The sequence below is a fragment of the Cyrtonyx montezumae genome, unplaced genomic scaffold (genome assembly GCF_038088225.1).
Source record: "Cyrtonyx montezumae isolate F1298 unplaced genomic scaffold, pur_monq_1.0 scaffold_0, whole genome shotgun sequence".
NCBI classification, from domain to species: Eukaryota; Metazoa; Chordata; class Aves; order Galliformes; family Odontophoridae; genus Cyrtonyx; species Cyrtonyx montezumae.
The window spans coordinates 25,564,595-25,587,259 of NW_027071824.1; the positions used below are offsets into that span (position 1 = coordinate 25,564,595).

General features: G+C 45.3%; 2 protein-coding genes across 2 annotated transcripts in view; both read right to left on the reverse strand.

The window, feature by feature from the left end:
- The window catches only part of DISC1 (DISC1 scaffold protein), a 188,504-nt gene extending 184,313 nt beyond the window's left edge, over positions 1–4,191 (reverse strand). Inside the window, exon 1 of the mRNA XM_065730393.1 lies at positions 4,131–4,191. The gene's annotated coding sequence lies outside the window, so the exon portion shown is untranslated. The remainder of the gene's footprint in view (positions 1–4,130) is intronic.
- SPRTN (SprT-like N-terminal domain) overlaps positions 1–22,665 on the reverse strand; it is a 181,358-nt gene that overhangs the window by 66,457 nt on the left and 92,236 nt on the right. The window lies entirely within an intron of this gene.

Sequence of the window (22,665 nt, forward strand, 5' to 3'; positions counted from 1 at the left end):
ACTAGACCTTCACTTCCCAGGCTCTCTGGAGACCTTATGGTCTTTCAAAAAATAAAACAAAGGACTCTAAGAATGCTCAAAACACTTTTCAGACCCAAAGGCATCACTAACAATAAATCCAGAAGCGGGGCCAGCTAGGTGAGCTGAGCTAGGAACTACCCTGCTCACCCCATCAATCAGTGAAGTCACAAAGCCACCGTCAAACATCATTATCTCTACAGGCACACTGAAAGCATCCCTACCACTTGACTTTACTTTTCCATTAATATTACTGTATGGAATTTAGCAAGGTTTTAAAAAGCCACACCAATGCTGCATGCCTCATCTTGTACTAATACAGAGACCTGAAAAACAATTCAGAGTATCTAATTATACCAATTCCTATTTCCTGTCTTGTCCATAGATACCAGCCTTAACATTCTTACTCAGTTTGAAAATACTCACCATCAACCTCTTGACTTTTCACTCCACAGGTTGCCTCAGAGTTGCTCCACTAAGAGATTTTCCTCCATAATGGTTTCCTGCCCTGATGACCCTAACAAAGAAACCTCTCAGCCAGAGCCAGCTAAATCCCATTCCTCTGCCATTGTGTGTAACAGGGAAAGGTGGAAGAGAATTTCACATATACGACATCTATTCTATTCTTAAGTTGAGGCAGCTTCTTCTCCCACGTAGTTCTTCTACATGAAGATGTTATAATCTAAGAACATACACACCTCGCTCAGCAAGTTGCTCTCACACTGCAATTCTGACCTGCGTACTGTGATATTATCTCTAAATGCAGATAACATGTATCTTTGAAATGAAGGGAGATAGATAAGTGCTATCAAGAAAGCACATTTTTCATCTGTAATCCTGATTACACAACTGCTTATGTAGTAAATATTTGCTTATTCAATGTAAAAATTGAATGTTTTTCTACTTGGTGTTGCCTCAAATAAGCATATTAAGAGAAGGCAAGAAGAGCTGAGTAAACAAATTACTCTGACATCAGGGTTACAGTAAACAAACTTATTTGTAAGAGAGCAAAAAAGGAAGGAAAGGGAGAGGGGAGTGGGTACCACCAATTAGATTCATTGGGCAATTAGTTCCTATTAGTAATAAATTACATAGAGATAATAAGGGATGCTGGAAGGAAGCAGGGCTAAGACTGCAGTATTGTACAGCATGCAGATGTGGCACATCTCACAAAAGGGAGACAGAATCCAAATTCTGTGTGCCCCAAAGGAATCGTGCTGAACAAAGGAACCACACTTCAGGCAGCCACAGTCTCACTCTGTCTGCAGACTTCAGATTAGTCATTAAGCCACTTTACATTAGCAACATCAATAAACAGGGAAATAACTCCACATCAATAGCTGATACAGTTTTCATTCAGCAAAATCACTTTTAGCAAACAAAGAATGTCAACAGTTAATCTCAGCTCCCATTACATAGGATCTGTGACTGGGAGGCTGGGTTAAGGAATATCTATCCCTGAAAGCATTTTTCAAGTGAGCAGTTAACATAACCTGTGCCCATATGCTAAAAGAGACCACAAATTGCACTGTTAAACAGTTAAATGAATTCAGTAAACACCTCCAAACAAGGATACTACAGAACTTCACATGGGCACTGTAGCCTTTGTTCAGTACCAGAGAGCCAAGTTTTTCCTGTGTGACTGCTGATTTACAAAGGACACATTCATCCCTCGCACATAAGGGTTTTGCAGCAGTTTTCCTCCAAGAATATTGAATAGTATTACACCATACCTCAGGCTCAATCCTAATCTAACTGACACAGCAAGAAAAGGCTGCTCTCTGGAAAGAGATACAACAGCGCTAAGGATGAACTCGGAAATCTCTGTGGCAACTCCACAGGTTCCTCTCTGTTTACCTTTGGGCCTGGCACTCCAGAGGAAATAAGAAAAGCAGTTGTCACAGGAGTTGTTAATACATACTATGTCCAAAAGCAGGAAAGGCTACAGACTGTCTGCTACTCAATTGGGAACAACATGTGCTCAAGGAAACCAAATGCAGAAATGAAAAAAACCATAACTCCTGATGAGCACTCAGAGTATGCCTCACACTCCAATAGATCTCGATTTGGGAGGTCAGGTGGTTTGGGAGCTGCCAGAGGCCCAAGTAATAGTGAGAAGAAAAAAAAAAACCTACCCAAGTGTGCCTAATTTGTGAACAAAGTCAGAATTAACCTTTTGGTTGCTCTGCTTTTGTGAGTACAAAACATCGTTTGCAGTGCTTTCCATCCTTCTGTTCCTTACAATTAATTCATACTGGTGCTAATAAATCCTCTTTTCTCACACAACCCCACTACAATTCCAGAAGCAGCATCTTAAGCCCAAACTTTTTGACTTCATTTTGCTGAGGGGAACAAAGGCTGATTTACCTGAATTTAAAGAGGGAGAAAACCAGTGGCAATATAACGTTTGCCTGTGACCACACTTCAGAGCTTTGTGCTGCTGTATAAGTTGGTAGTACAGTGTATCCTAGTAGGTTATTTTCACTGGCCAATCTAAAAGAACTACACAGAAAATTGATAAGCTTAATAGCCCCAGGAAGCATTAAAAAAACCCACACAGATGGACATGACCTTAATATCAAACGTACAGAAGATTTGTGGGTTCCTTTATATTCCCTGATCCCAATTTTTAGGGGATCACAGACCTCTAAACTCAGCTATTTTTCTTTTTAAACCACATATTTAAACACCCTTCTTCTTAGTTTCAAAAGTGCCTAAAAACTTTATCAATACAAAAAGATGTTCTAGACCTTCAGTTGTAACTCCACTATCAATCTCTTCCCAGAAGAAAACACAACTTTGATTTCAGCAATAATATGGGGAGATAATAATACAAGGTAACTAACAGGACTTGGAAATTACACAACATAAAAGTAAATAGAGGAACTTTTCTCCCATTTTCATGAGTTACTGAAAGGCCAATTGCAAATTAGCAAGTAAATAAACAAATAAAAAAGGACAAAAACAGAGATAATACAGCTCAAGGTACTTTGTGCAGCTCTCTCAAAACTCTACTTTTAATTGCCAGCAGTGCTTGCCAGCGTATGCTCTGTAATAGACATAGAAAAGCTTTTATTATAAAAGCACTTCACCACAGAGCTCTTAAAGCACTATTCAGAAGCATAGCAAAAATTTAACTCAACCACTTGTACACAGAGATTAGTGTGGATTACCCAAACATGAATGAGCTGCTCTCCATTGAGATATTGGTGAGGACAACTCGAGTGCTTGCAGGAACTTTTGCTTTGGCGTACTGTGAATCCAAAAAAAAAAAAAAAGGAAAGAAAGAAAGGAAAAAAAAAAACCAGAAAGGCAGCTGATGTGCCTGGTGAGCACTGTGCCTTCCCTCCTGCACTTTCTTGAGAAGGGTGAGCTATTCTTTGGTGTCACTCACATCTCCAGCCTTTCACCAGGACCACTGTAAGAGACGAGCCCTGCTCAGGCTGACAGCTCCACGATGGAGGAGAGAGCAGCTCACCTGCCCCGCCAGCCGCAGCCATTCAGTGCTCACTTATGCGAGAACGCAGGAACTTGGCTTTTTCTCATGAAAATGGCAGCTTCCTTTTTAAACCAAGTTTGGAGATACCGGAGTGCAGGCTTTTAAGAGTACGGTTACTTCCCTCGCAGCAGTTGGTTATGTAGATGTATGCATACACACAAGCTCACTTATATACACAAATACACATATAGGCGCAGAAATACAAGACACGCACATTTATGTAGTAATATAATTGCTCCCACACTAGCAGAGGTGGAATTATAGAAGTGTTTGGATTAAAACAGGAAAAAGAGGAGAGAGAAAAAAGTGTTATTTCAGTGTTATAACAAAGTTTCCTAGGCAACACCGTGCTAACCTCACCAAGGGGAAACCTCCGGGGAGAGAAAACTGAGCAAGCAAAACGGGCTCGAAACTAAGCAGCAAGCAATGAGTCTTTGTATCTAACTCCTCCGCACCCGAAGCCGCCCCACCCACCCGAAATTCGGATCCCCCTCGAAGAGAGAGGGAGCAGCGCCCAGAGCCCCTCCGGCCGCGGAGAGGGACGGACCGGGCCCCGTTACGGCGCCGCCGCTCTCACGGGGCCCCCCGCGGGCGCCCCGCAGCCCCCGCTCACCTGTGCAGGCCGCCTCCCTCCCGCTGCCGCCGCCGCGGCGCCGCCTGTCGGTGCCGCCCGACGGGGGCTGCGGCCGCCACATCCCCTCCCCCGCGGGACGGAGCGGGTCCCCGCCGGGCGCGACGAGCGGGGCGGAAAGCGGCGGCCCCGGCCACTCCCCCGGCGGCTCGGAGCCACGGGGCGCGGCCCGCACGGCGGCACCCGCCGCCCCTCCTCCGGGCCGGCCTCCTGCAAGCCGAGGGCAGCCCCCGGCTGCCGCGCACGGGCGTCAGGCTAGCAGGGGTTGGTAGGGGCCGTAGCCCGAAGCCCCGACTGCATCAGGCTGAAGGGTTGCTTCTGCGCGCACCCATAAGCATTCGGCCTCCTCCGCGTGCCCCTGGTTGCTGCAGACCCCTCGCTGTTCCGCGTGGGAGGATGGCTGCACAGGGCGCTGAGCACCATCAGGAAATAATTTGCTGTAGGATTTATCCACATCGCATGTTATTCTTCTTTTTTTTTTTTTTTTTTTTAAGTCTTACGGCCATCATGTGACTGTTCTCGAGCCCTACCCCGTCCAGGCATTGTGTCAGAGCGTTGCTGAATTCAGCAAGGCGTGCATGCAACGAGGTAACATGCTGCTCGTTGGCTTTCTGTAGGTTAAACTTGGCACCGATGCCTGCACTGTGTGTGCTTCCATTACTCTTCGTAGATTCACGGAACAACTTCGGTTGGAAGAGACCTTAAAGCCCACCCAGCCCCAGTCCCCCTGCCCTCTGCCAGCTCAGGCTGCCCAGGATTCAATCCAACCTGGTCTCAAGCACCTGAAGGAATGGGGTACCCACAGCTTCTCTGGGCAGTCTGTGCCAGTGCCTCACTGCCCTCCAGTAAAAAATTTTTCCCCTGACTTCTAATCTGTATCTCCCATTTTTAATTTAAAAACATTTCCCCTCGTCCTATCACTATCACTTTTGCAAGGCTTCCCTAAGTACTGTGATCTACCAAACAGAGCTTCTTGATTCTGTTTTGCTGCCATTTTTGTACAAAACCCAACACTGCTGAGATCAGCATACCTTTTCTGAGTCTCTCCCCTTTAAGTTGCATTTCACTGCTGAATCAATTTCTGCTATAACTCCCTCCCCTGTTCTGTGATGTAGTTAATTTTTGACCCCCCTCATCCACGAGGTATCTTCTCCTCCTTAGCACACACATCATATTTTGCTTTCACTGTTTTTTCTATACTGGCAGCTTTACCTCCTTTGATAGCCATAATTATTAGCTTTATAGGAGCTTTTGACCGTCCATTGACAACAGCTTTGAACAAGTCTGCTGAAGTAGTACCTGCTTCAGGTATAGAATCATAGAATCATTAAGGCTGGGAAAGACCACTAAGGCCATCTATTCCAACCACCAGCCCATCTCCACCATGCCCACTAACCATGACCCTCAGTGCCACAACCACACATTCCTTGAACATCTTCAACAACAGTGACTCCACCACCTCTATGGGCAGCCTGTGCCAGTGCCTCTGCTCCTTGGGAGAAGAAACTTTTCCTAATATCTGACCTGAACCTCCTTTTATCTATCATCACGTCCTCTATACAAACCATGTATTTAGAATCAGTACTTTTCAAGGTGTCCACCATCCTAGTTTTCAAAAATGCCTTCTCAGATACATATAGTGCTATTATACAATAACAATGTCACCTTGTGTGCTGAGAAGTTTTCCTGACGTTCAGAAATGTTGCTACAAAAAAGCCTGGGTTTAGTTAACAGTTAAGAGCTTAGTGATGTTCTTGGGTTTCAGATTCCCGTAGCATACAGGATATGCTAAAGGAGATGTAACCTCATACTCCGGGCTGTCCCCTTCCTGACTTGTGAGACTAGTGGGCAGCTGTGCCTCACAAGCCAAAAATAGACACACATCCTCCTTTCTTCAAATGTGCTGTGCTGCTGCTAATCTCGATGATGTCAGTTCATATCAGTACTAGATCCCATCATTCAGAGATCAATCTGTTAGAAAAGAACAGCTGCACAGATGAAAACAAAGCACTCATCCAGCACAGTTTGCCCCCAGCTTGAACTCAAGGCAGTGGCCTCAAGAGCAGGAAGAAGGCAAGTGCACACAGCACTTCTTTGGCCTCACCCTCCCTCTGACCAATGTCAGCCATGGGGTTTCCTTAGCTCAGTTCAGTCTGTCAGTTAGCAGCTTGCTTGGGTCTCACTGTCTCCCTGCTGGCTGTCCAACCTTCCTTTGAGCCCAACTCATCTCCCACAGCACTCTCCAGTGAGGATTCCCCCAGGTCTCCAGCACTGTGCATGGCACCAGCTCCTGATGTTTGCTTTGGACCCAGCTATAGCTGGCTTCCTTTGATGGCTGCCAGGTTTTAGTACTGGAAGGAACATATCTTTCCAAGTGCCCTTGCCTCTGATGCCTTTCATATGTGTTATCACTGTAGGGCAGATAATTCGAAAGGATGGAATTCAAAGGAGATATCGCAGAGGATGGTATATTTCCGTAAGGCTTTATATAGATGGTACACAGACTACTGGTAAGTAAATGGTGGCTCACCTTTTACAATAGTTGAGGCTTGCCATTAACTCCACACAGGAGGGATCTCCAACAAGAGATCCTTCCCTGGTGATGGTCAGCCCTTAAATGGGGTCTGGGAGAGGTGAAGCCAGACTCCACCCCTTCCAATCACACAGGTGCATTGCCTTCACCTGTGCCCCTGCGGCTGACTCATGCTTGCCTCAGGTGATCAATCAGTGGTTCAGGCTGTGATTCAACAGTTCCCATAAAATCACATCTCTTCAAACTGCACAGTGCAGATTTATTCAGGCTTGCCTTATATATAAATGTCTTTGTACCTTTATTGCCCATCTCTAAATCTTTTTTCTACTTTTTTTGGGATGAGGTTAGCCGTGGATTTCTACAGTGGTGCTATCTTCATGTTTCCTGTTGTACTCTGTTCCTTTACTAGAAGGTCATAACATTTGATTTGTTTTCCTCTGACTCCTGACACACGTTTGGCTGATATGTTCTGATATACAGCTAATCCCACAGCTTCCTTTTCAGTGCTGGTGATTCTATCACAGTTTTTCACCTTAAATGAGAAGCTGGTATTGTTCATACCAGTAGGTAGCAATTCAGTTTATACACTATGAATTTCATTTGTTGTTTGGCAGTCCAGCCGCATACTTCCTTTAGTTCCTCTTGACTTCCTTCTGCACTTCTTTGCAGTCAGCCCTTGTTCATACTGCAGCAGATGACCCAGTACCATCAGCTTGCTTGCTTCAACCACTTTTATGTTGAACAACAGAGGAGAAACTAAGAGTTTCTAGAGAAACTAAGCTATCCAAAGCTACCAAAGGGCATCAGTTCTACAAGCTAATATTCAAAGGAGTCATGGCATGATTGCATACCTTACAAAAGAAACCTCCCACCTACAGTTTAGTCCTAACACATTACAGATGATACTCAGATGTTTAAAGTGGGATGGATGCTGCAAGAAATTGCTTATTTATCAGTGTATACAGCATGGCTATCTTCTATTTTGTATTAGACAGAAGGGAGTTGGAGTGTTTGGCTGCTTCTTCACTTCAGGTTTCCACTGAGCTGGTACATGTAAGGCACAGCTGCCAGAAGAGATGGCCCTGTCTGTTCTCACCACTCTTCCCCAGCTGTGCCTTCCCCCCCTCCCCTTGCTACTGTCTGCTCTGTGCTGGCAAGCACTCAGTGTACAGAAAACTCAGAAGAGATGTGAGTTTAAACCTAAAAGTTTTTTTTCACCAAAAGCCTTTCTCCAGTTGAAGGCAATTGTGTGTAACTATACCATAACTTGCTGCACCAAAATCATAGCAGATCCTAACAAACTCTCCTGTGTGCTCTTTCCTCCTCAAACTGCTTCCTGAGGTCTCAAGCCAGCTGAAAATTGCCCTCTCTGCTTTCCATTCCTTGACTCAGCCTCTCTGATTCTCATCATCTATATATGGCTGCTTCTTTGTAAGGTACTTTCTCATCAGATTGACATCAGTGTACAAGAACTCTCCTCTGCACCTGCTGCCATCATGAACAGATTTCCTGTAGCCCTCTCTGTCCTTTATGACCTCTGTTTCATCTCAGAGCTCACCTGCAAACTCTCCTTTTCCTCTTCTTGCGTTCATCTTTCTTTTCTATTATCCACCCAATCACTGCTACACCAGAGAGCTTTTCTACCTCAGTGGTAAATAACATACTCGCCAAAACATGTCACTGCAGTCAAGCTGACTCTATTTGCAAATTATAGTCAAATTAAGGGGGAAAGAAACCAAGGTTTTATCTAGCATAAAAATGAGGAATGTTATAGTTATGGAATGTTATAGTTATGCATTTTGATCTTCCCATTGTCAAAACATCTTGATTTTTTTTTTAAGTGATGTTCACATGGGGCACTTTAGCATCTACCACAGAGAATACACCCACAGAGGTTCTCAAGCTATTCTTTTGCCCTGACTTCCCCTTCGCAGTTTAGAAACATGATGCATTCAAAAGGATGGCTTCAGTGTATGCTGGGGTTGCTGTGTCTCACCAGAATTCCTGGGTCAAGAGAGGGCAATGACCAGGGCCACAGAGGGGGCTGTAAGATGGCAGCTCACCACAGTGGTGTGCCATGGCTGTGGGCTCCTTCTCTCCACATTGCTTCCCTCTGCATAGAACAGAGCCTGCTGACTGCCTTTCCATGGCCTGGTCCTGCCAGAGCCACAGCTCCAAGCAGCTGCCTAGACATCCTTGCACCACATCACTCAGCCTGCTACATCTCCTTTCCCCCAGCAGCATCGTCTGCAGAGAAAGCTGGCTCTTACTTCCAAGCTTCCTTCATTTTTATGTCCCAAACCAGAAGAACCAGTTTCAATTTCAGTGGTGAGGTTCATCCCCAAAGATTTTTTTTCAGTCAAAATTCAACAAATAAACAAAATAAAAATAAGCAGGTGCTGGGTTTATCCGAAATGAACTTCCAAACCTATGCACTGTTAGTTCATGCACTGATTGAAGTGTAATTTTTTGCAGTTTTAATCAGTGTTCAGCTATATTATTGCACCCTATCCAAAATGAGGTAGTTTGCATTCGATTGTTCATTAGTTACCCCTGTGGGTACTGGAACATGCTCAGTGGTGAGGTTTGCATAAAAGTAATAAATAAATCAGAATGTCAAATGGGAAAGATAAAAGTCCCAGTTATTAAACCACAGAACTCCTGGAGACTTTAGCTAAGCCAGGATGTTGTTAAAAAGGGAATGTTTTTCATTTATATACTTTTTAATCCAAAAGAAACTGACAAGACTTTGATGCTGATGTTGTTACAGGTGAATACATTTCATTTTCCAGAATCCTTTTTTTTTTTTTTTTTTTTTTTTTTGACTTTTCATCCATAGCTGTAAGGGAGCAGCAGCTGTTTGTTTTTGCTGGCATGATATTCTGATTCTTTTCCAAATACAGTGGCTCAACTGCATGAGCTATTTTCTGTGCAGGGACAGACTTCAAATCAAGAGTAAAGCTGATAGCTTGTTACCAGTCAGCTCAAAATATTTATAGGATTAAGAGTCACATATCAATGATAACTTAGAAATGTTTCAAGCCCTAATCTGCTGGGTATACAAATCAAAAGAGTTCAGCCTTTGAATGTGTATTTCGACTTCCTTCCTATAAACTTAAATTGCAACAAGAAAAGAGTTTTCTTTCCCTAAAGATGCCCTGATCAGTAGCCAACAAGCTGTGAGTTCCTATGAAGCCTGTTCTCTAGGCTTCAAACATGGATTTAGGGACCTTCTGTAGTTCATACTGGTGTGGACTAACCAAAATGAACTCTTAGTAATTCAGCAAAGAACAAAACTGGGAGAAATGAAAGCAGTATCACTGGTGTTTCCAAAAGCAGAATGAGCATGTTTCCCCCACAGATATCTTTTTTGCTGTGCTATCCAAATGCTACATCACTTCAGATTCACTCATCTCGCACAAATAGAGCTGGCATGAGTTTTTCTTGTGGGAGCATGCACCAGCATAGGGGCTGGCTGAGGCCATGTGGGAGCATCCAGAACATGCCCACACCTGGGTAGCTGCGTGCGTACTGTCCTGCAACTGCTTGGAAATGCTGGTGGGACTGCTGAGGAAGTCGGCATTGCTCAAACTTGAGATGTGAGAGAGAGGTCACAGTGTCCTGGGTTGTACAGGGACCCAGAAATCCAGCATGAAGAGCACACAAATGTGTTAACTTCACCATCAAGCTCCTTTGTTTTCCTCACTTGCATGCAGGTACACCTTACATGTGTAGCCGTACTTAAGTAATTTATTAAGCACAAGTGCACAATATCAAAAGTGTAAACGTAAAGCATTTTGTCTGTAGCTGGGTGATGGGGTCTGGCTTCTAATCCAGCCACTTGATGCATGTATGTCTGTGCTGAGATCACCTTCACACCAGGAACTGCAGTTTTTCTACTGAGTAAACATGACTACATTAGCAATAACTGCAAGTTTGGGCTTCTTTTGGTGCTCTGCCATTAGAGCAGAGGGGGAACCCACTGCCCAAGGAAGGCCGAGGGGCTTTGTACAGGCAATGCAGGCAATTCTTTACTGTGAGCTTGTGGCATATCTGGCAGACTCCTGGACACAGTACCAGGCAGGGCACAGATAATTTATTTAGTCCTGCCTCTGCCCAGAGGAGGAGGAGAGCACACTTCAGGCAATTAAATCCTGCCTTGGGGTTTTACTCCGGTATCTGTGTTTATACCCAAGGTGATGAAGACTGCTGTTTTCCTCTTCCGACTAAATAAAGTGAACTCTACAGCTGCCAATGAAAGGCCTTTTTCTCCAGTTCTTGAATGACTTCTGTGACTCTTTGAAGTGCTGGCAGAGAATCCTTTGGTGCTCTTTTTAAATGGGGTCACTCCAGCAGGATATGTATTCCAAAAATGGTTTCATGCAGCACTTCTGATCCCTGCCCACTTCTCACCAACTGTGTATGCAAAGATGGTCAACACCTCATTCCCCACCACACTGGGAGCTCCTACTGAGTTGCTTCTCTGTTCTGACCTTTCTTAAGTATTTCAGAACCACTACATACTCTCTGAAACTCACCTCCTTCAAATATAACCTGTATTTTTTCTTTTTAGGTATCTAATCTAGCTAGGTATCTCAAAACTGTACTGAGATATGTCTTGTTGAGATGGGCTCCCTACAGAGCAGTTCTGGCCACTTGATGTGATTCTTGTTCTCATAATTATTTGCTATCTGGTGAGTGTTTCCACTACCTTGTTTCCTAGCAGAAATGTTATGTTTTCTCTCAAGTATTGATAAAAACTCACAGAACTCATAGAATTCACAGAATCATTTGAGTTGGAAGGGGCCTTTAAAGGTCATCTAGTCCAACTCCCCTTCAATGAACAGGACACCTACAGCTCGATTAGGTTGCTCAAAAAACACGGAATAGCAGCCCAGTGCTGCACTATACAGACTTCACTATAGTAACACTCATTCTTTAACAGCTCTCCTCAGACATTTACATTTTTTCAGTCCACCATGTCTGATGTCATTTAATATACTGATTTTATATGTAGTACATTAAAAAAATCATAAATAAATAAATCAGACTATTATGTGATTCTTCTTCAAAGAACTTGCGCCAGTGCCTCACTGCCTTCTGAATAAATAATTTCCGCCTCATATCTAACATGAATCTCCCTTCTTTTGTTTAAAATCATTCCCCCTTATCACTCTCAAACCGCATATCAGACTTCACATCCTCACTACCACAGTGTTTGCCTGAGAATGTGCTGGTGGGCAACAGAGCGGGCATCTAAATATTTCTCAGGCAGCAGGAAGAAATACAGTGTCTTCTGTGACCTCTGTGTCCCTTGCTGCTCACAGGTATTTTTCTGACTGTGCTAAATCGAGCACTAGCCCTGCCAGCAGTACTGTTGTTTGAGCCTGACTGGAATCACTAAGGAAATATTCCTCGTGGTCAGTGGTACAAACCACACGTAACAATTCTGGGAAACCTGGCTGTCAGAAATAGATCTTTAATTTTTAAGAAATAAACTATATGAATTGAAAAATCCTCCTTGTTTTATTCAAAAGTTCAGGAAATGCCATGAGATGACACAAAGATTGTCATTTGTTAATGCCTGGAAATAGGAAAGCTGGTTCCATTTCAGACACCATCAGATAATACTTTTGCCAGAGGATGTTATTACAGTTTTAGGCTAAATAGATAATATAAATAACCTGTCTTCTGCAGTACAAAAAATTGTCTACTATCTGGAAGCAATTATTGTGAGATAATACGTGGAAATCTGCCAGCTGGGCTTGTTAGGTTTTCTAGCTCTACATTTATAATATATATTAACGTGCAGCACTATCTCCTAGCACAGCCAAGGTCCGGTTCTATCACTGTATTTATGAACCTACTTTATGTATCAGTGTTAGTATAATAGGGCTCCGGTAAACTGCACAGAGAACTAATCTAAACCAAACCCTTAGAAGAGATTCATTTCTATCCAGGAAATACACAACACCTTTAAACAGATCGCTCCCCATGTGAGTGAATTATTATTCCATTTGGCCAGCTTTATTACATGCCAATGGCTTGGTGCCTGCTCTTCATTTGACAAGCCAATAATAAATTAATTACAAAAGTCACAAGGACAGCTGTGCACAGGATGGCAATGGTGGGGAGAGAGTCACACAGCCACTCCCGGGACAGCCCCTTGGTCAGTTACAAGACTAGTGGCCCATCATTTCTCATGGTCAGTGATAAAACAAAACAAAAATATTCCCAACAGCTATTTGTGCCAAGGAACATGTGGATGTGGACCCAGCTTTCCCTCACCAGTGGCCTGCAGAGAAGGGATAAGGGTTCCACCAGGCAATGCAGAGTGTTTCTGCCCTGAGGAAGGGCTGCATGGGAGAGCAGATGTCCCTCCAGCATTGCCTGTATTTATACAGGATGGGAGGGCAGAGTTGAACAGGGAGGGAAGGAAGCTCATGACTTCAACAAATCTTTGTGTTACTGGGCCAGCATAAAATGAAAGCTATGATCCAGACTGGGGGATAAATCCTAGGAAAGCCATTGAGAACATCTCACAGGCAGTTGCTGGGACCAGAGTCCTACCTGCAAAAGAGACCTTTGCCATGCAGCAGCTTGTCTGCAGCCTCAGTGTACAGCAGTGTCTGCACAGAAACTCTGTGTGAGGGGGGGAGCTGGGGGGGGGGGAGGGGAGTGGAGGTATTTTCTGGGTCTGAACACAGCAAACTGAAAAAATGTCTCGGAAATGAATGTCTGGATGGAAATAAGACTGTATCTGGAGTTCACCATTCCTGTGTGGTTTGTTATGGAAAAGGCAGAAGCATGGCTCTGTTCACAGTGTTGATGCCAGCTCCTAGGAGAACTGGTGAAGTGGAAGCCACTGAAACAGTGCAGAAGACTGCTTTCAGAGCAATCAGCTCAGGATTAAAGTTGTTCTTCCCTTTTCACTTTTAATTCCTTATTCCTTACACTATGCCTATTTTTAGAGCAAAAATAGAACAGGGCTGAAAATACGCCCTTGGCTTCTGAAGGTAGAACTGAATGCCCTATCTGTAGCACAGAAGAAGGATGCTGGGGAGAGAAAAAGGTGTTGCAGGGCTCTGCCAGCAAGGCTTGCAGCTTCTCTGTGGATGTGATATGCTTGCCACTGGGTGAGCACATTGGACAGAGGGAAAATACTCTGCTTGGTGCTCACCATCCACAGCAGAAGATTGAGTGGAAGAGATTTGTTCTAATTTTGGGCACCCTCTTCAAAGCATCTGATTCTGATTTGTCTGTGTTATTAGCAGATCATGGCAAGAGAGCAGAGACTTCACAAGTTCCTTCAACACCTGTAGGGGCTGAGGCACCTTCTGGAGGCGATCAAGCAGGGGAAAATCAAAAGCTGACAAATGAGAAATCTGTGTGTCCCATGGAAAATGAAACGATCTGCCCATCGTGACAAGCTCATGGCACTGTTTGATGGACACCAAGCAAGGTCTCTGATGCATGATACCAGTGGTACAGAACAGTTCTGTGTTTTGATTCTCTCTTAGATGTGAAAAATTGGCAAATTATTGAAGGCTTTTTGCTTGCTCTTGTTAGCAAAGTGATCACAGCATGATCAAAGCATGGTGAGCACAGATGCCTCCAAATATTCTTGGGATGCTGAGAATCCCTGGAAATACACTACTTTAATTGTTAAGTGTCCTTCACATCCACCACGTACTTGGGAAGTTACAAAAATATTTAGGGTTGAGATCATCTCCTAGTTCCTAACAGTTCACTGCCGACTGGCAAAGTCGAGTGTGGCTAATAGAAAGGAACATGGGAGGCATGAGCCAATGTAGCCTCTTTAATGGAGTTTACTACCTCTAATAGAGCTTCTAAAGGGCACACAGGCACAGGTACACACATGCATACACAAAGATACACAGGTAGAAATGAAATTCTACTGGAGCCAGGGCAAGATGTAAGAGTTACAGCTCACTGACCTAAGCATTGTAGCTGCAGATGGACTACAAAGTACTGTAAAATGTTGTAAACTGTATTTTCTTTCTGACAAACTTTGCTGATCACTGATGCCCTAACAAAGCATTGACTGAAGGGTGAGCCCACACACCCAGGACACAAACACACACCCTGTGAGCATATGGATCTGTGGTGTCACATAGCTCAGAATGAGAGGAAATTCTCACAACTGCCTATTTCCCTGTGCTGCGCTGAGTGACTGAGTGATCACAAAGCACAACTGAGAAACAGGAGTGAGTCATGGAGTTGCAAACAAGAGCATCCACTAATTGTTCTGTGGAAGAGGCTAAGCGAAGTACGAAGGAGGATTTTGTAAGATATTCTTTTGCTCATTGTGAGCTCTGTAGCAAAGCTGGTCATTTTGATCTGAATAATAATAATAAAAAAAAAAAAATTGCCTGGGGCTGTGTGCCATGTGCAGAGTGAGATGCTGGGGCATGTGGGAAGATGTGGCCAAGGCCCTGGTTACTGGTGTGAAACACCAGCGCTAAGCATAAGAGATGTGGGGAATGGAGAGTGCAGTGGCAGTGGGAAAAGCCCAGAAGCTTGTGCTGGAGCACGTGCTGCAGATGAGGACGGTTCATGGTAATGATCCAGCAATGGACTGTGACATCGCTGTGGAATGGTCAGTGATGTCTCCAAGTAAAGGCCTAATGAAGGTGTTGCCCAGCAGCTCGGCCAAGCGATGGTTTGTGGCATCACAAGGCAACAGATTGTTACTCCATAGCCCGTGCTGCTTTAACACGGGTGGAGTGGCTCTGCCCAGCAGTTCGTACCTGACCTCCAACTGAGCGAGCGTGCGAGGACTGGAGTGTGCACAGGGCGAGCTTTGTTACTGGAATGTGCTCTGAGTGCTGTTATTGCAGCTCTCAACAGCTGTTTCAGAGCCACCAGTTCTTTACCCCGAGCCTGCACGGAGCAGGCAGCTGGGACATCCTAGAGAGGCATGTGCAGCAGCATAGGTAGGCAGCATGAAGACTGGCAGCTGGGGGGGGGCATGGTGAGGAACCCTTACCAGGCCACCACGTGACTAATGTCTCTTGTCCTCTTCCAGTGTCACACCTGCTGCTGTAGTGTCACCGCTGGGGAGCGCATTGCCATCTCCTGCTCCCCCTAGCCCACTGCAACTAGTGAAAGCATGGAGGCAGATTTAGACACCCACTGTCCCATCTGCCTGGAGAACTGGGACAGTGCAGCATACACCATCCCATGCTGCCACCAGTTCTGCTTCCACTACATTCAGCGGTGGACTAGCACCAGGCCCCAGAGTCCGCTTTGCAAGCAGGGTATGCAGTTCATCATCCATTCTGTGCAAGCGGACAATTATAAGGTCCTCAGACCAGCTCCAGTGGCAACCATCGCCACAGGGAGCCCTGCAGGCCCCCAGGCAGCTCGGCCATGGCCTGCAGTGGCCAGGCGGCCTCTGGGCGGCCTCTCCCCTGCCACCTGGGCTTCAGTCTTCAGGGGGCACCCGGCACTGCTGCAGCCTCTGCGTTCCAGGCTGCAATGGAAGCTCTTCCGTATCCTGGGCGCTGTCGAGCCACGTACACGCAGGCTGGCAAGCAGTATCATCTCAGCCATGTGCATCATCGGCTTAGAGGAGAAGACCCTAAGAGAAAGCCTGGATCTCGACCTGCCGGGCCACGCGGGGAGCTTCATACGGCAATTCATTGCCTTTGCCATACAGAGGTGCAGCAGGGAGGCTCACAGCTTGCTGGGCCTCAACATCTCCCCTGCTGCTGGGGCAGAGGGGGCCAACTCTGCATCTGAGCCCAGAGCTGCCCCACATGAGGAGGCTCCTGTCTCTGGCCCAGCACCCTCCGATAGGAACGAAATGCTGGGCAGGGAAGGAGAAGAACTTGAGCAGCCCAGCCACTCAAATTCCACCACAGAGCAGACAGCAGCTCCCTGCGAGAAGCCAGAAGTGCCTGGGGCAGGGCCCTCTGGCACCAGCCTTGCTCAGCGAACGCGGCGGGCCCCAAAGAGGAAGGCCAGAGACTCCCAGCCCTCAACATCAACAAAGAAGAGGCCACCCCGCCAGCAAGAATAGATCAGTGGCAGAGCTCATGAGACCAGGGCCAGGCAGCTGCTGGGGCATACACCAGCCCCAATGGACCCTCATAATCACTCTCCAATTGCACTGTAGAAATAAAGTAGAAAGAAAGATTGCAAAAAAATATGTGTTGGTACTGCTAACAGCATGGTGGTTGTCGCTTCCCCATCTTTGATGCTTTCTCCCCTTTTTCCTTCTGTCATGCCACTGCTGGCAAAGATGCATTCCATACTCCTTATGGTCTTTCTTTATGGACAGAAAATTTTAGATATCCAGATAAATAAGGCTGCCAACACCTGTCAGGTTTTACACCAAATTTTATCAGTTCAAGATTACCTGGTGTAGGGAACCTGCTTTGGCAGGGGGGTTGGACTCGATGATCTCTTGAGGTCCCTTCCAACCCCTATGATTCTACGATTTATTTTATGATTCACAGCCCAGGGAGAGCCATGTTCCAGGGTATGGCATCCCTCATGGACAGGGCTGGTGGTGTGAGCCCAGAGCAGCTTTGAAGCAGACCAGAAAGAACTCAGCCACCACCTGATGCAAACCAGAGTGGATAAATGGGCTCAATAGGCAATCAAAATCCTATAGGCAGCCCTCAGCTTTCCCTTCCTCCTGTATTCTTCATGCAGATACAAGTTTTTCTTCAAACTGAGATGACATGAGCATGAAGGGTTTAACCTCACCTTGCTCTTTCCTGAATGAAATGTTAAATGGAGGCTGCTCCTAGACCCCTCCTATCAGATCTCGTTCAGGAGAAAGGTTTTCTGCCGTTGGCAGGTGATCACATCTGCATTTTTCTTCAAAATATATATGGATTTTTATAAAAATGAACACAATCTTTTTTATTTTTATTTTTTCCCTGCCAGAAATGCAAAAAAAAAAAAAAAAAATTACAGGCTGGAAAGTAGATACAAATTAGAGAATCTTGCAAAAATAATAATAATAATAATACAATTTTTCTATGCTTACATTTGGATTTAATAAAAAATCCAGCTATATTAAGAATGGTTGACAAATTCTTATCAGAAAAGTAAGAGTTGGCCAACAGATTTCCCAGGAGACTGATCTAGTGGAAAATTCTCGTGTTTGGGGACAATTTCTAGAATAGTAACACGGTCTTATATTTAAACAACAGCTTGGACTCAGGTGTCTAAAAAAAAAACCTCGTTGTATTACTGCCAAGTCATTAGCTTACAAAGCTCCAGGCCCTGTCTACACACCAGCCAGCCATCAGTTTAACTAAAATCACTATTTAATCCATTTAGAGCAATCAGCACAACCCCTTTTGCACAACCAAATTAACCTAAATCAATACAAGCCTGTCGCAAGCAGACAAACAATTTAAGGATATCGACATCAAAACCTGTGTAGCTCAAGTGGTGCGAGTTTTGTAGCGGGAGAGGATCCTGGATAAAGATGCACTGGTGGCCCTACTGTGCTGTAGGGCTGTGCCCAAGTAACTTTCTGATGAGGAGCCCTGGGCACATGTGTTGTTTCCCTGCACACTGCAATTCCCAGAGGCAAAGGAACCCAGCACCAGCAACGGAGCAGGATCACAGACAGGTCAGGGAAAGACTGCAGGACACAGAGACCCCTCACAGTGGCTGTCCTGAGGCTTTTCTGGTATCCAGACAGAACATCACATCAACACAGAGCTGCACAGACTCCAGGGAGAGCTCAGACCTGAGGCACAGCCACAGGATATAGCTGCTGAGTTTCCACCAGAGCCAGTCATTTCAGAATGTTGTTGTGGAAGGACCCCAGCTGGAATTTCACTTGACTTTATCCAAAAGATTTGAGGGACTCCAGCACTCACCTTCCATTACTTGCAGTGCATGTTTACATCCTATAAATTCAGAAGCTCATACAAGATCTCAGCATTTGTTAAACTGTGGTAGAAAAAGATGGAAACACCTTTGAAACCTGTGATCCTCCAAAGGTAAAGGAACTGCCCTAAAACAAACCAGCATCTCCTTCCTCCTGTGGCTGCAGTTTACATGAATGGGGAATGGAGCCCCTAGCGTAGCTAAGCTGAAGATTCTCAGGTACAACCGTGACCATATGATGTACTACAGGGACAACTTTGTATTGCGGAGGTGCCTTGACAGCAATAGCCATCTCCAACGTATTCTAACACACGTGAGTCTTGCCCAGCACAAGTAACAGCTCAGGCCGCATGACCCCATTTCAAAGCCTGCTGTGCTGTTTGGTGCCCTATGGAGTGTGCTAGGTTTCTCCTGGTGGCCTGGGACACCTGCTGCCTACCCAAGGTTTCTGTGGCAAGCGTGGTTACTGTAGGTAGGCACACAGACACGTTCACACATGCAGGGCTGATTTTATACTAGAAGTTCCAACAACTAAAAGGCTTGCATTTTCTTGTATGGGTAACATGATTATAATATATATTAAGGAATTAGGGTTCTGGTCTATGAATCCATATTAGAACCAGTACACTTTTGTCTATGCTTCAGATGAAAGCATTTGTATAATTCACAGGTCTGCAAGTACATGTCTGGCCAAACTTTCTCCTGCATTTTTATTATTTCTCTTCAAAACACTATACACGCATGATGAGACACACTATTCCCTCACATTCCCCAAATTTCTAAATAGCAGAAGGTGCTGCCTATCATTTATTACTACCAGAGACCTATCTAAGTCTAAAAATGAAGCTTATGCTGCACCACTAACTGTGTTTTAAGAACTTAAAGGACGAACAACAAATAACTTTTGACTGGAAATGAGCGGAAAAAAAAGCTTGTTGTATTTCTAGAGATGGACACTAGATGGCAGAACAAATAAACATTCTCCAACAGTTTCCAACGAGGCATCCTTTTAGTAAGGCAGGACCAGGGAGCTGAAATAAAGACTGTATTTGAAATAAATGGAAAACCTATAGCTATTCCACTTGGACAGATTGGTTCCCGTAGAGCACAGGCTCTGCATTTAAGCTTTTTACGTCCTTCACCATGAGTGTTACATTCAGTTTGGTGACAGACACAAACTATCTCCCCGCACAAATGTAAAGCATCTCTATTTCTCTCATACAATGTATTTTTAAAGTAGGACCCAGGAAAATTCTACCACAGCACAAGTTTTTAGATGCAGATAAGAACCTCAAATGAGCCCAAATGATTTAGGAAATGCAACTGCCAGTCAGTGGAATGCACTTCATGTGTAGATGCCATTAAGTAAGAATCTAAATTATTTGCTTATTATTTCTTTGCTTCTGCAAAGCAACACTTCTTCCAGAGGAAGAATATACCTATTTATAAACAGTTAATAACTAAGATCTGCCACGGGTAAGTGCTGAGCTGAAAATGCGGCAAAAAAAAAAAAGACCCGAGGAGGGCGGAGCAGGGCTGATGTGCAACACAAGATGCCTGCAGGCACCAGGCACTGCTCCTCGCTTGAGTCCTGTGCCCAACACATAGCTCCAGCTCTGGCTTTGCCTTGATCTGCAGAAGGGGGCAAGGTCTGGGGGTCCAGCAGCCTGGGGCAGCTCAATGAATGGCAAACCAGCAGGAAAACAGGTTCCACCAAGAGCATAATGCACAGCAGTTCACTACAGCAGGCTGGAAGTTCAGCACGATAATGATAATGCTGCTATCTGCCTGTGGGATGCTGCACGTACTTTGCACATGACAGGACGGCATGTAAGGGACTTTTGCATTTTAGCCCCATAAAAGGGCCCACGCTGCCCCGTGAGCTCGCTGGCTGTGGTGTGCAACAAGTGCTCATGAGATCAGCAGCAGTGTGAGCTGGACTGGAAGCTAAAAGTGCCAAGCCCAACTCCTGGCTCTTGACTGATTTGTTGTATGACCTTACACCATCTTCGTCATTTTCCTTCATGGCATTGGCATCTCCTGTATGTCATCTTCACCTGTATGATGAATGCAAAGCAAAATCTTTTTAGTTTCAGCCCTTGATGTGAGGAGAAATCCATTCCCTCACACACATGTAACACAAGCCTGTCAGCAATGCCATGACTGTTGCTTTCCTTCAGACACCTGGTTCCTGTCCTCAAAAAGTCATTTTAACAAAACCTGGGCTATTTCCAGAGCCACTTACAAACACTCAGTTTTGCCAGGTATTTTTTCCTGAAGCCACAATTTGAGAGGACCTTGAGAAGCAACTAAATGGAAGTGGTGGGACCTGTCCAGACTAAAAGGGATTCAAAAGCCTGCAAGAAAGCAAAGAGCTGTGAGAGAAGTGCCCAAAGATAGACGATGTCCCCATGAAACCTGCTCTGCACCAGGAGCCAAGGAATAGCATCTAACACTGGGCTCAGGAGGTCATCAGGCCTGTTGTGGCAATGGAGGAGCACTGCATACACAACAGCCCCGCTCTTTGGGAGGAGTTAACATCCGAATGAAAAGAACAGTAGGAAGAAAGAAGATGAACCCACATGACACTGGTCTGTGAAATCCAGCAGGCTGGGTGCTCAGCCCCCCTCACCATGGGGCAGGAGGGACGCCAGGGTCAGTGGTGTCAGCCTGTGGGAGGAGCTTAGAGGAGCCATCTCCTCAAGTCTGTTCAGTGTTCAGGGAAACACTGACTGGCTTCAGAAGAACCCATAGACGAGCCTCTCCAGCTGCACTCTGCAAACTGGCCTTCCAAGGGGATAACGAGTTGGGTAAAGAGAGGTGGAACTGGTGGGAGTACTCCTCAATGACAACCTTCCTGAGAACTGGAGAAGCAGCTTCCTTCATGTTTGTAGACTATTTCTCTTGACTTGTGATGACTGCAGGCCTCAGAATAACTGAGACCTGCACACCCGCAAAAGCAACGTGAGATGTGCCCACCCATCTGCCCTGACTCACTGCACCGTGGCTGCCATAGGACATAGCACCAGGCCTTTTGAGTGCAGGAATAACAGACACTTCCCCTCACAGCAGAGAGATGGTTTCAGATGTGGAGGTGTGAGTAGACAAGCCTGCTTAAGAAACCAACAGATTATTCTTCCTGCATGGAGATGGTTTACCCCGTAACATCAACTAGACACGGAAAAGACAGAACCACGGCATGGATGCAGGCAATGACTCAAAAGAATGGTAACCCTAGGGTCTGTCATGTTACAGAATACCTCTAACCTTGTATCTGGCAGTTGAAACCACGGGTAGATCATCCATCAATGACTACAGCTATCAGCATGGGAATGAAGGTAAACAAGCATGGGAGATGGGTGGCATGGGAAAAAAAGAGCTTAATCTGTGACAGCACAGCTGGATCCTGCAAACCTTGCCCAAAGCAGGACCTGCAGGTCCTCACAGCTCAGAAAATTTACTCAAGAGTAGATGCTTTGGGTATCTTGTGGTCCTACCGCTCCTACAGGTCAGCTCCAAGTCTCTTTCAGAGCTGAGTCATTTAGTTTCAAAGCGTTGTTTCCAACCTCTTGCAGGGCTGCCTTCCTGTCCCATGTCCTCCCCAAGTCCCACCCTAAGTGCATACCCTCTGTCCTGCAGCTCATCCTGCTCCTCTCCTCCATGCTCTACCACTCCTTGCCACTCTTCCCCTCTTTGTTTTCTCCTTACTTCCTTCCATTTTCCCGCTCTACTACCTTCTCCCAACTAATCCTTTACCGTCATCACTTCAGACTTTCTGACGTTTTGAACAAGCTCCCTTTCCAAAATTGGAGGTGGTAAACCAAACTGCTATCCTGCAGTCTTCTGGTAAAGGTCCTGTCCTCTCACTTCCACTTCATCTCATTCTTCCACCGTCCTCCTTTTGTTTTTCTTGGCTGTTCCCTTGTCTTCTCCTTGAGAACTATTTGAGGACAGTCCCAGTCTGGTCCATATAATTCTAGAAGGCAAAACATATTACCTGAAGTCTACACTGATTATATTTTTTTGCTTTTTATTTTGAATAAACTCACTGAAAAATCCAAGTAAGGAATACTGAGCAGACAGACACACGTGTCCTGTCAACAG